The sequence below is a fragment of the Ailuropoda melanoleuca genome, chromosome 4 (assembly GCF_002007445.2).
Source record: "Ailuropoda melanoleuca isolate Jingjing chromosome 4, ASM200744v2, whole genome shotgun sequence".
Classification (NCBI taxonomy): domain Eukaryota; kingdom Metazoa; phylum Chordata; class Mammalia; order Carnivora; family Ursidae; genus Ailuropoda; species Ailuropoda melanoleuca.
In genome coordinates, this window is record NC_048221.1 from 35,736,394 (window position 1) to 35,749,381 (window position 12,988).

The following is a 12,988-nucleotide window of genomic DNA, read 5'->3' on the forward strand; positions in this document are numbered from 1 at the left end:
TTGGTGTCTGTTTTTATGCCGGTACCTAGCTATTTTGATTATGACCGCTTTGTAGTATAGTTTGAAATTGGGATGTGGGATACCTCCAGCTTTATTTTTTTCTTAAGATAGTTTTGGCTATTTGGGGTCTTTTATGGTTCCATATGAATTTTAGGATTTTTTTTTCTATTTCTGTTTAAAAAATGCTTTTGGTGGGGTGCCTGGGTGGCTCAGTTGGTTAAGTGTCTGCCTTCAGCTCAGGTCATGATCCTAGAGTCCTGGGATTGAGCCCCACCTAGGCTCCCTGTTCAGCAGGGAGTCTATTTCTCCCCCTGCCACTCCCTCTACTCATGCTCTTTCTCTGTCTCTCATGTAAATAAATAAAAATCTTTAAAAAAGAAAAAATGCCATTGGTGTTCTGATAAGAATTGCATTGAATGTATAGATGGCTTTGGGTAGTATGGACATTTTAACAATATTAATTATTCCAATCCATGAAGATACTTACTCTTTTTGTATGTGAAGCACAGGCAGGCACACATACAGTATATAAACAGATATGTAGTGTATCTATTGTATTAAGATTTTTATGGAGAGTGGTGATTAGGAACAATAAAATGTCTAGAATGGTTCCTTGGTGGGAGCGATGATGAAGAAAAAATTGAGAAACACCACTCTAAAACATAGCTAACTTCTGGTTTTCTTGGGGGGGAGAGGGTAAATTTTGTTGTTTTTACATTCTAATGTGACAGTTTGAGCTATTTTATCGTGATATGGTAAATCATGACTCAAAATTTCCCATTTGCATACTTTATTTCATATATTCTTATGTTAAAGATTCTTTCATATTTTGAAATTTTGGAAGAGTATTGCTTTTCTTGGATTCGTGGTCCTTTTTCATGGATCAGGGGCACGTGGTAACACCAGGGAGGAAGGTGTTAGCATTTTCCTGCTACGGACAAGCCAACTGTTTTGAACATTTAAGTTGTTCATTTCTCCTTCACAGCTGCTGTGTGGTGGATGGGATTAAAACCCAGTTCTGGAAGGGTACAATGACTATACATAACGATCCATACTCCAGAATTCTCAAAGTGGTAGCCCATGGGCCATCCAGACATGTTTTGTGGTTAATCTGGTATTCTTAAAATTTCGATTTTGTTTTCAACATTTAAACTGGGAGAACTTTACATGAAAAAAATCTGCATTTCTAACTTCTTTTTAAAAGATTAGTGGCTGTGGGCTTATATCCAACATGGCAATACTACTGACACTAAGCAATGGATACTTTCTAAAATATGGTATTCATATCCATTTGCCTAAGTTTTCCTGCTCTCCCTTTTATCTTATACACAAACCCCTTCATTCGAAGGCCCTGTAGACATTTGACCCTGTGACCCCCGGCGAGTGATGTGTCTGATCCCTTTGAGTCCCCGTGTTTCCTAACAGCCTTGTGTGTTTCTTCAGAACCTTCCCTTTTCACTCATTCATACGGTCATTTTAAAGAGTGTTTTATGAATCCGGTTTAATTCACTACTTTATTTTTCCTTATTTTCTCGATTTCTCTAGCAGACTAACTTACTCACTTTCAATAAAAATGGAACCGATTTTCTTTTTCTTTTTCCAATAGCTATGTTATATTTCAACTGAAAATCCTTTTAATTCATTGCTTATTTCCTTAGGGTCTCCATTTCTGAAATTCATATGCTGCTAAGCCTTAAAATATTCAGTCTCTCCCAACCTGTAGTTTTGAGCTACACTGCCAGGGCATATCAATTGTACTTCGCAGTACAGAGTTTTGATTAGTGATTCTGTGACGACTTTTTTCCTCCTCTGACCTTGTATGGGTTAAACCGAGCTAAGGCAGTCTATATAAAGCTCTTTCCTTCATGAATTCTTTCCTTCCAAGCGTCTTTATTTTGACTTGCGGTCCTTGGTGGATGAAGTGCTTGAAAAAGAAGTGGTCTGCATGCCAATTGTAAATGAAACTCAAAAACTCAAGAACTTTATCAGGGCGAAGAAGGAAATGCTCACCAAATGTAATTGGTGGGGGCTTTCCGGTCTGTCAACAGCTCCATCTCTATGAAGGCATGAGTATCCAAGAAAACCAATGCAAAGCAAACCCAGCAGCAGATAAGAGGAGGCACTTTCATCCTGGAAGCAAATGTCCATGTCCTCGCACAGCAGTTTTACACAGTTCCATGTGTTGTTGTAGTAATGCACTTTTCACCGACAACATCTGGTTTGCCAACAATGATCTAACCGAAGAAAGCACAAACACCAGCAAACAAGCGGCTGTATTTCGATACAACCACCAGAACTCTTTCTTTTGTGCAGCTGCTCTAAGCATTCTCTTTGTGTGTCAGTCTACTTTTAAACTATAAATCAGAGGACATAATTAAACGTGTTTGCCTCAATTGATTATAAACATATTGCATTCATTGTAGGATTCTCTCCCTTGCTCATTTGTTTGTTCGTTCACACATTCATTCTACAAACATTTAGTGAGCTTTTTATCTTTCACTGTGGAGCTTTTAAAAATAGGGATGCCAGGCTCAGAGACTCTGATTCAGCCGGTGTACAGTGGGACCCAGGCATTGGTATTTCTAAAAAGACCCCCAGGTATTTCTAATGGTTCAGAACCAGAGTTTAAAGGGAATCTTTTAACAGAGAGCTTTTTCCAACAGAAGTGATTATTTGAAGCATTGGCATGAAAAACTTTTTAGCTTAAGGGTGGAAACACCTGGGGATAAATAATAGTAATGTGCCTTAATAACTAATAATGAGGATGATTCATATTTACTGAGTGCCATAGGTACTAGGCTAGGTAATTCATATCTGGGGACACTTTATTTAATTGCTACATTTGCCCAGTAAGCTAGATTATTTGCCTAGTAAGCTAAATATTATTATCCTTGTTCTGTGTTGAAGATAAGATATTCAGAGAGCATGCCCAAGGTCTCATGGCTAGAGGTGAATTTACTGTTGGGATTTGGAGTCCCTCTAACTGCCTCCGAAGTTATGTTCTTTCTACTCTGTGCATTCATTCAGAACCTGTGTTTTGAACATACTCATTCAAATAACATTTTTTCCCACAGAGCATTTTCAGGCGCATGACCGCATTCAATAGTGTTGATTGCATGGGGACCTTCAGTGTGACAGAGTAGAGGCTCTAGGGCTCCAAGAAGGGGAGTGAACCACTGAAAACCACTCAGCCAGTTCTGCCTGGAACTTGAGTTACATACCCTGGGATTTTCCCACCATGCTACTGTGCTTCTTCATGTCTTTTGCATTTTCTGATTCTGTAGGTTAAAGGGATAATAACTGCTTTGGCCTCTGGGCAATAGAGAGGGTAACACCACCATACTGTCACAGCTGATTGGATCAAAGGTGGACACAGGCTAGATGAGGTTCATCAAACTCATGCTCCAACCCCCCCCCCCCCCGCCCCCCAGTATTCAGAACTGGTACTTGAAAAGATTGGAAAGATTAGGTCCATTACCTGCAGGCGTTGAACTTTTTTATGTACACCAGTAACGAATGAAGTCACATTGGGATGGTTTCTTAGGGACCGGGTAAACTGAGAACAGAACAGATGTTTATGGAGCAATAGATATATCCTCTGATTCCTGAAAGAGAGAGAAGAGTGAATAGCTCTCTTGACTTTTGAGATCTTTCTAAAGGTCATTTATTCTCCATTGTGAGGACTGACCTTCATCCGGCTGTTGGGTTTTGTGAGTGACCCTTAACTTGATGCAATGAACTCCTCTTCATTTGAGCAAATGTAGTGTTTCCCCTGCTTTAACCCAAAAAACCTTGACTGAGTTAACGCCCGCATTTTGGAGCACACTTTATAAAAGTTATGATTTTGGGCTACTTTAGAGCAAGTTGCATTCCATACCCAAATATCCCTAGCTTGGCCTATCGATCTGGACTATTTTGACTGCAAGTGGTAGAAACTAAAATCAAACCAGCTTAAGGGCAAAAGGGAAATTCTTTTGGTGGCTGTAATTGAAACGTCCAGGCCTTGCTTCTGGCATGGCTGAATCTGGTGACCTAAACGATGTCATCAGGAAAGTGCCTCTCTCCCTCTCTTAATTCTACTTCCCTCTCTGGAAGCTTTATTCTCAGTCATCAGTGGCTCCCTGAGTGTACGCCATTGGTTTAGCAATCTCAAGGCAAAGGGAATGGCTCTTTCCAGCCTGTGCCAGGGAAACCCCCACGCCTGATTCTCATTGGCTTATGCTGGGCGAGAGCCCATCTCCAAAGCAATCATTGGGGAATGGGAGATAAGGGCCCTCATTGGCCAGAAGTTGGGCATGACTCCACCTAGACCTGCCAATGGCATGTTTTGTCTAATGGCATGTTTGTCTTGGACCACCGGGAGTGAACGAAGGGTGACTCCCCAGTAGGGAGGTTTGGGATTTATATCTGCAGGGGATTCTGGGCCAGCAAAAGAAAGACTGCTTCTAAACTCACCTACTTGTTAATATCCAACATATTTCTTTACCAGTACGTTGCTTTCTTAATTTTTTTCAAACTTATTCATTACTGCATTCTTAATTTTGGTCATTTCCTTGTTCTCCAGGGATTCACAGCTGGTAGCTGGCAAGTTCATTGTTAGCCTTCTTGTTTAATTAACCACCTGCTTCTTTAATTTTGAAGTTTTGTGTGTGTGCATGTGTGTTAATTATTCTTTGGGCAAGTCATAATATCTTTGAATGAGGCATCTATTACATCTACTGGGACAATAACTTCAACACTAATTCAAACATAATGATTCAAGTGCTTGATCCACTCACTTAATTCAGATTGTTTTAATAGCCTTTATGGTGCTCTTTGAACATTTCTTACAAATGACAATGAACAAACCCCATGACGCTATAAACCTCAAGATCAACGAGTAACTTCAGGAATCTAGACAGAAATTACGTGGGAAAATTGCATCTGACCTTCCTTCTAAGAAAATCCAATCTCCTCTATGGAAAATTCTGTAACTTTACCAAATCATCCCACTTGCCAAGTCCAAAGGACATCTGTTCAGTCCTTGGCACTTTGGAAGTCTTTGCTGCTTTGGAAATGTTTGTTGATCCACCTTTCCTTCTTGAAATTCTTTACTTCTTTGGCTTCCATGAAAACATGTGCCTTGTTCTCCTTTCCCTTCTTTGCCTCCTCATTCTTTTCTCCTTTGTGATTTCATCATTTATCTCCAGCACTTTAAATATAGTTGTCCCCAAGATTCTGCCCATGGCTCTCTGACCTCCTCACTTAACTGACATACTTAATCCAGATGATCTCATCCACTTACATATTTCCAGTCTCCACCTATTTGCTGATGCCTCTTAAGACTAGAGCTGCTCAGCCCTGACCTCGCTTCAGAGCATTTCAGATTTATATATGCAACAGCTGGCAGACTTCTCCATGCACACGTCCCCAGGCACTTCTAGGGTAACACATCCAAAATTGAGCTCAGGATCCTTCTCAGAAATCCACTTCTACTTTCTCTTTACCATTGCCATAATGAACGCATGTCTCATCTTTCACCCCAACAGCCTTCCAGCTATCCCCCAGACACCAGTCCTGTTTTTCAAGCTCACTCCCCAGCCCGTGTCCTAAGCCCATGATTTCTTATCACTTTCAGGATATACCCTAGTCAAGGAGACTTTTTCTTAAAGACCAGCTAGTGAATCTTTAGGTTTTGCAGACCTACAAAAAGTTGAAGACGTTATGTAAGCACTTTTATAAAAACTTAAAAGATAGTTAAGACAATGAAAACAATTTTCAACTCCTGGGTTGCTCAAAAACCAATGACAGCCCAAATTTGGCTTGTAGGCCCCAGTTTGCCTTCCCTTGGTCTCGTCTATTCTCCTCACCGAGCGCATAAGGTCCTGCTTGATCTGGCCCCTCTGTTCCTCTCCATTCTCATCTCTCACTGCTGTCTGCCTTCACTCGGCACTTCAGCAAAGCTTGCATGGCTTCTAGGGTCTTGCTCCATGCTGTTTCCTGCCTCTGGACTTTGCTTATGCTGTTTGCTCTGCCTGGAATGTTCCTTCTCTCTCCTCAGTTCTCTACCAGACCAATTCCTGTGCATTTGGCATTACTCAGCTTAAGGACCTTTTCCTCTAAGGAGAATTCTCATAGTCTTCCCCATCTCTCGGTTAACTCAGAGGTGCCCTTCTGAGTTCCCACAATTCCCTGTGCCTGTTCCCATCATCACTCCCATCACGTGGCAGTCCAACTATTTGTTTTTATGTCTGTATCAAGTATGAGACTGTGAGTTCCTTGATGAGTGGAACTGGATCTTACTCATCTTATATCCTCAGCGCTTAGCACAAGGCTTGACACAAAGCACGCATCCAATAAATGCCCAGTGACACTTAATTCTGGCACTGTGTATTCTCCTTTAGTAGAGAAAGAGTATTGTATCATAAATAAGTTGCTTGAAACACCCGAATTGCAACGGAACTACCTGCAGTGTCAATGGCGTGTTTCTAGTGCATTCAATGCTAATACTGTAAAAGCCATGTATGGATGTCTAGTTCCTTTGGGGGGGTGCATGGCCCTCATAACACCAAGGCCAGGGATTCAATAGCTCTTTAGTTGAGAGTACTTTGCCCTGTCAAGCGACCAGAGGCTCTATCTCCAACTCAGCTGGCTGGCTGTTTTTCAGATTCTTGACATTTGTCACATGGAACCGTCTATTCCAGACAAAGAAATCCATCACCCGTAGCTAGGGGAAACTGTTCAAAGCACATGCCTCGGACTAGAAAACAGAACATGCTCCATGTAGAGGATGAATAGCATATAAAAAGAATATTTAATATCTAGAATGTATAGAAAAAGCCTAAACACTAAGAAGTTGAAAAATGGTTCAGCCATAATTCCATCAACAGAAGTCAAGCACTCTTAAAATGTGGGCATGGATCTTCTCTAATATTTATCATTGCTCTAATTCTCTTTATGCTGTTTTGTTTCTGATTGTTTTTACTTCCCATTACAGAGAGGGCATTCTCCCAGGCCCCTAAAGCTTTTTGCAAGTGTCACTTTTAATTACTGCTCAATTATATATAAGCTATACTATGATTGATTATATAGCTATACTATGATTGATTCTATCATTGCTCTTTTGCTGGAAATTTCCATCACATCTAAAAAAAAAAGAATGGAGGGGCGCCTGGGTGGCACAGCGGTTAAGCGTCTGCCTTCGGCTCAGGGCGTGGTCCTGGCGTTATGGGATCGAGCCCCACATCAGGCTCCTCCACTATGAGCCTGCTTCTTCCTCTCCCACTCCCCCTGCTTGTGTTCCCTCTCTCTCTGGCTGTCTCTATCTCTGTCAAATAAATAAAATCTTTAAAAAAAAAAAAAAGAATGGATTGTGAAAGTCTTCCTTTGTTCTAACCCTCCAATTAAGGTTCAAATGTTAGTGAAAATTTTTTTTCTATCTAAGTAAACAAAGGATAGTCAGCAGGAAGAACTGACATTAGGGTTGAAACAAATGAAGAGATAATTTGATTCTTTCTCTTGTTTTATAGATGACAAAAAACGGAGTGGCGGAGAATGTATAATTTATCCCAGGGACCACCACCAAGATGAGAATTCCACTGCAAACGATCCACGGTTCGTTCCAAGAAATGTGGCTCAGGATCATGGTGGCTCAGAGAGAAAGGAAGCAGCTGAGGTGAGTGACCATCTTTTCTTTTCGGCATATCAGTACCAGGTATGTGCCACGTGTGTCTCTAATTGCGGAAGGTGATCATCTTGAATTCAATGGCATCTTCTACTCTCTCTTATCCCTGTGATCTGTCACCTGCTCCCATTTCCCATCATTAAAAAAAATTATATTCTGCGTACGAAAGGGTGAAAATACACATGCATGTGAATGTGACATAAATTATTGTATATATCCCACTCACTTATGGAAACAGAAATAGGCATTAAGCCCAGCACATTAATGGATGGATTTGGTCAGAGTTTACCAGCAAATGAAGCTCAGACGTGCATTCCATAACCTTTTCTGTGAAGAATCTTGGGACAGAAATTACCATGAATGAGAAATAAAGACAAAGTTAAGAGAAAATGTTCACCTGAATTTGGCACTCGTGAGCAAAACTACAGGATTGCAGAATTCACATTCTATTTAAGAATCATAAGGATGGAAAGAATGAAAATAAGCAGCCCTCGTCTATTACTTGCAGACATCAGGTTCATGTTTATTTGTCTTGGCCATCAGGTTTTTCTGAGTGGGAACATGACCATATGCTTTCTTTTCTAGGAGCACAACCATTGCTAGTCAATATGCTGGCCAGGGAGCAAAGGATGGCTTTACAGCATATTTAATTCCATCCTTCACTTTGAAATGAAAATTGATGTCAGTTCCCCCCACCCCATCGAGCCGTTTTCCAAATGCTAAACTCCTCTGTCTTTCATCAGACTTCTTCCCATCTCATTTGTCAATGTCCTTTTACTTCCACAAATATTTTCTACTAAACTTAAAATTAAAATGAACTCCTTTCTATCTTACCCACTGTCCCATATAATAAGAGATGAGATAGAAGATAATACTGCCTTAGTTCTTAGAAGCCCAGGAAGAGAAGACCTCAGAAGAATTCCCAAGGAAGACGTTGTCAACCCTACTGTCCTAGGGAGACTCGGTGGAAACAGAGAGAAATGTCCCACTTACCCTCTACCAGCATCTCCCCCAGGAAGGGACAATATAAGTTATTTACCCCAAGTACAGAAAACACTTTCACATTTCAAGTTCAAAAGCCTTACTTTCTATGACCTCTCATGTAATTCCCTTGTAAAGTTGCCAGAGAGAAGATGAAACAGGAGTGAAGCATTCAAGAATCAAGGTAGAATAAAGTGAAGCCAACAGTCCTAATTTACTCAGCATTTACTATATACTTAATTTTTCACATGCATTATCCACTTGGATCTCCATGAAAATCTTGGAGTTAAAGGTATGAGTAATGTCCTCTTTTAGATAGGAAGACTGAAATTTAGAGAGTTTAAAACACTTGCCTAAGCTCACAGAGGTAATAAGTGACACAGCTGGGATCAAATCCAGATTTCACTGGATCTCAGAACCCTTGATCTTAACTACTAAGTAATGTGCCTTTTTGGTAAAGTGTTCATGGGAGAGGCTGAGCTGAGAAGTGGCAACCAGTAGAAGGATAAAAGGTCAGAACTTAAGGCAAGAAGAAACTAGAGAGATAACCTGGGAAGAGTGGAAAGTGGTGGCCTCACCTTGGGTGGGTGGAGAAGGTTCAGAAACATCTACCCAAGAGAATTCTGCTGGCAGAGAACAAGTCCCAATGGTCCTACTCCTTCAGCTTACATTTTGCTGAGAAGGCACCAGAGAGGAACTGGTAGTGATGAAGAATGGGAGTGACAAGGGAAGATCTTTCTGAGGAGGTGACATTTGACCCAATCCCTGAATAAAGATAAGTCAGTGATGGAACAATCTTAAAGCAAGGACTTGGGGATGAAGAGAACAAGTACAGAGATTCCAAGATGTGAATAAACTGGAGTAGTTGAGAAAAAAGAATTGGCTGGAATGGAGTGTTCAATGATAATTTTCCAAAAAGGATAAAAGCATGACTATATACAGGAATAAAAGAAATATTTGGTAAGGATTTTATTTAATTTATTAATCAGTGATGGAACCTGGCAGATGTTATCAATGGTTCAAAGAAGTCACACCACCACATATTGATATGGAGTAAAGGAATATTGAAATGAACATGCAAAAGGAGGCAAAACTAGCTTCTTCTACAGGTGGGAAAGGAGGGCAATCGCACTTCTACTGGACAGACCAGATTTGCATGTCGAGAGACAAGAATTATTTTGCATTGCCAGATTACAGGGTTGTGAAAACAGCTTCCATAGAATCAGAATCAAATATCCTGGAGGAGTGTCCTCTAAAGTCTAGATAACGTATAGCTTTCCATGGAAGCATGAAGTTTCTCCGATAATCTGATTGAGAGGGATAATAATAGGAGAGGAGATAGACGTAATCAGAACTCAGGTCCTGCATGGCCCGTGGACCAAGCAGTGACTTTAGACTTTATTTTAAGGGGAACTATGAAAGGAGACTATGAGAGGGTTTTAAAGCCAAGGAGAGGCATGCTGTGTTTACCCGTTTGGTAAGGACCACTTTGACTGCTGGGTAAAGAATGAAGTTTTATGGAGTGTAAAAACATCTAAGCGGCTGGAATGTTGTGTTAAACAATTCTTTTCAAAAAAGGTTAAAATCATGATTCTCACACAGATATAAAATAAACCCTTGTTTAAGATTCTATTTAATTCAACAATCAATGAAGCAATCCAGCAGGTGGTCTAATGAGAGACACTGGTGGCTTGGACCAGGACGTGGTGGCAGTGAAGATGGAAAAAAGTGAATGGAATCACGATGAAAGAACGGGCTCTTTTGTTTGTTTGTTTTGTTTTTGTTTTGTTTATTACCTAGAGTCTTGTTGCTCACTGATACTCAGAGACACAAAAAGCCTTGACCTCTAGGGCTGGACAAGGAGGATAAGAAAAAGAAGACCGTAGCCTTGGATAAATTGGGTCAGTCAGCAAGAAAGAACAGGGCTGAAAGCTATAGGCATCCAATTTTGTTATTTATTTATTATTTATTTATTTATTTGAGAGTGAGAGCAAGAGAGAGCACGAGTGGGGGGAAGGGGCAGATGCAGAGGGAGAAGCTGGCTCCCTGCTGAGCAGGGCACCCTCCCTACACAGGGCTCAGTCCCAGGACCCTGGGATCGTGGCCTGAGCCAAAGGCAGACACTTGACCAACTGAGCCACCCAGGCGCCCCCTATTTTTGTTTTCAGTGGCAGTGAGGCAAAAACCAACCACCACCGGGAAGTGCAACTGTTACCTGTACCACATGAGATGGTGGCTGGTAATTACCCTTATCCTTATCCGTACTGCACTGCTAGCCCGGAAATTCCTTCACACTTAGCCAAAATCAGGGTGAATTCCGTCCTGCTGGGGAAATGGGACAAGAAGGTATCCACCTGAGAGAGAAAAGGGGCCAAGTTTACAATCCTGAAGTGTTCATCTATAGAGTAGAAATCCACCCCTCACCTATTCCTCATCACTACCTGGCCCTGTGATCCAGAAGCTTCCCCAGTACAAGTGTCAGCAGGAAGCCAATTACAGGAGTCTTGTTTGGGGGCTGCCTGGGGGGACTGAGTCCATGACAATTACCATGCTCTTGTTTGACAGATGGGAAAATCAGGTCTTGAAACGGCTAAAAGACCTGCCTGATGCCACAAGGGGTGGGGCTGTCAGTGGAAACAGAGCCTGCGGCCCCTGACTGCACCAGCAACCATCTCTCTACACTGCGGCTTAGTTCAAAACAACATTAAGCTCCATTCTCTGTATTAGCGCTGTGCCAATGCATTTTCTGCAGTGAGGGAAATTTCTATAACCACGCTTTCTGATACATTAGCCACTAGCCACACATGGCAATGAATGACTTGAAATGTATCAGCGAGGTGGAGGAACTGAATTTTTAATGTCACTTAAATTAAATGTCACGTGTGGCTAGTGGTTTACTGCCTTAAACCAGGCAGTTGAAGAGCATAGCAAGCTGTGCGTTTCTTAATAGAGTTTTGTTGTGCGTATTTGTCTAATGCTTTTTCTCATCCCTAATATTTGAACACTTCTCCTGTGTTTGAGGAATGGTCTACTTTCTGAGTTTGCATCTCCCCAAAGTAGAAGCCAGAACACACTTTCCCAGCCTCCGTTGTATCTAAATGCAGGCAGATGATGTAGGGTTTGCTGATCGGATACAGGCACCTGGAAGACTCCGCTCTGGGGAGCTGTGGCAGACCAGCTACCAAAGCAGGAATCATAGAGGGGCCAGTGAAAGGGTTTGGATCAGGGCCAAACATAGGCAGTGCAACCTAAAGCCTATGGCCACGCACATGAGCTGTGTTTTCTCTGTTGAAGCTGGCAGGCAAAATAGTGTGGTCATTGCTCCGGGCTGAGTAGACCCAGCTGTATTATGGGCCATCCAGACATGCCGTGAACCACCTAAAATTGTTCAATAAATACAACACATCTCTGCTTGAACTAGAGATATTTATGATGTTTACAACTAAGAAATCTAACTGTAAATAAAAAAACAAAAACAAAACAAACAAACAAACAAAAACCCCCACCACTACCACCAACAAAAAAACCTGCCCAGAAATTATTAGCCAAGCGTTAAGGTGTGTATCTCAGTTAGGTAAGCTAGGTTTAGCTGCAATAACAAACAATCCAAAACCTCACGGACTTACACCATCAACGTTTATTTCTCACTCATGTTACACATCAGGACTATTGTTAATTGGCTGTGTGTTCCATGTTTGTCTTTACTCCAAGATTCAGACTCTTGGAACGGCTTCTGTCTGACACATTGTTATTGTTGTAGGAGGGACAAAAGAGAAAAATAATGAACCAGGAGCTGGCTTTTAATGTGTCTTCTTGGAATCCATAGTTTTATACACAATTCATGGGCAGAAGCAAGTCATTTGGCTGCTCATGAGTTCAGCCGGGTCAAGATACATCAATTCCCTTGGAAGGTAAACAGGCAATTCTGGACAACAATGTATTCCACAACACCTACAGATGGCTAACATTTATTGTGTGCTTATTTTACATCAGCCAATAGTCCAAGCCCTTTATATGCAATATCTTGATTTTTATAATGAACCTGTTTTGTTATCCTTCCCATTTTACAGGTAAGAAAACAGAGGCTTAGGGGCGCCTGGGTGGCACAGCAATTGAGCGTCTGCCTTCGGCTCAGGGCGTGATCCCGGCGTTCTGGGATCGAGCCCCACATCAGGCTCCTCTGCTGTGAGCCTGCTTCTTCCTCTCCCACTCCCCCTGCTTGTGTTCCCTCTCTCGCTGGCTGTCTCTATCTCTGTCAAATAAATAAATAAAATCTTAAAAAAAAAAAAGAAAGAAAGAAAACAGAGGCTTAGTAAGGTTAAGTGTGAGTCACACAGTTAATAA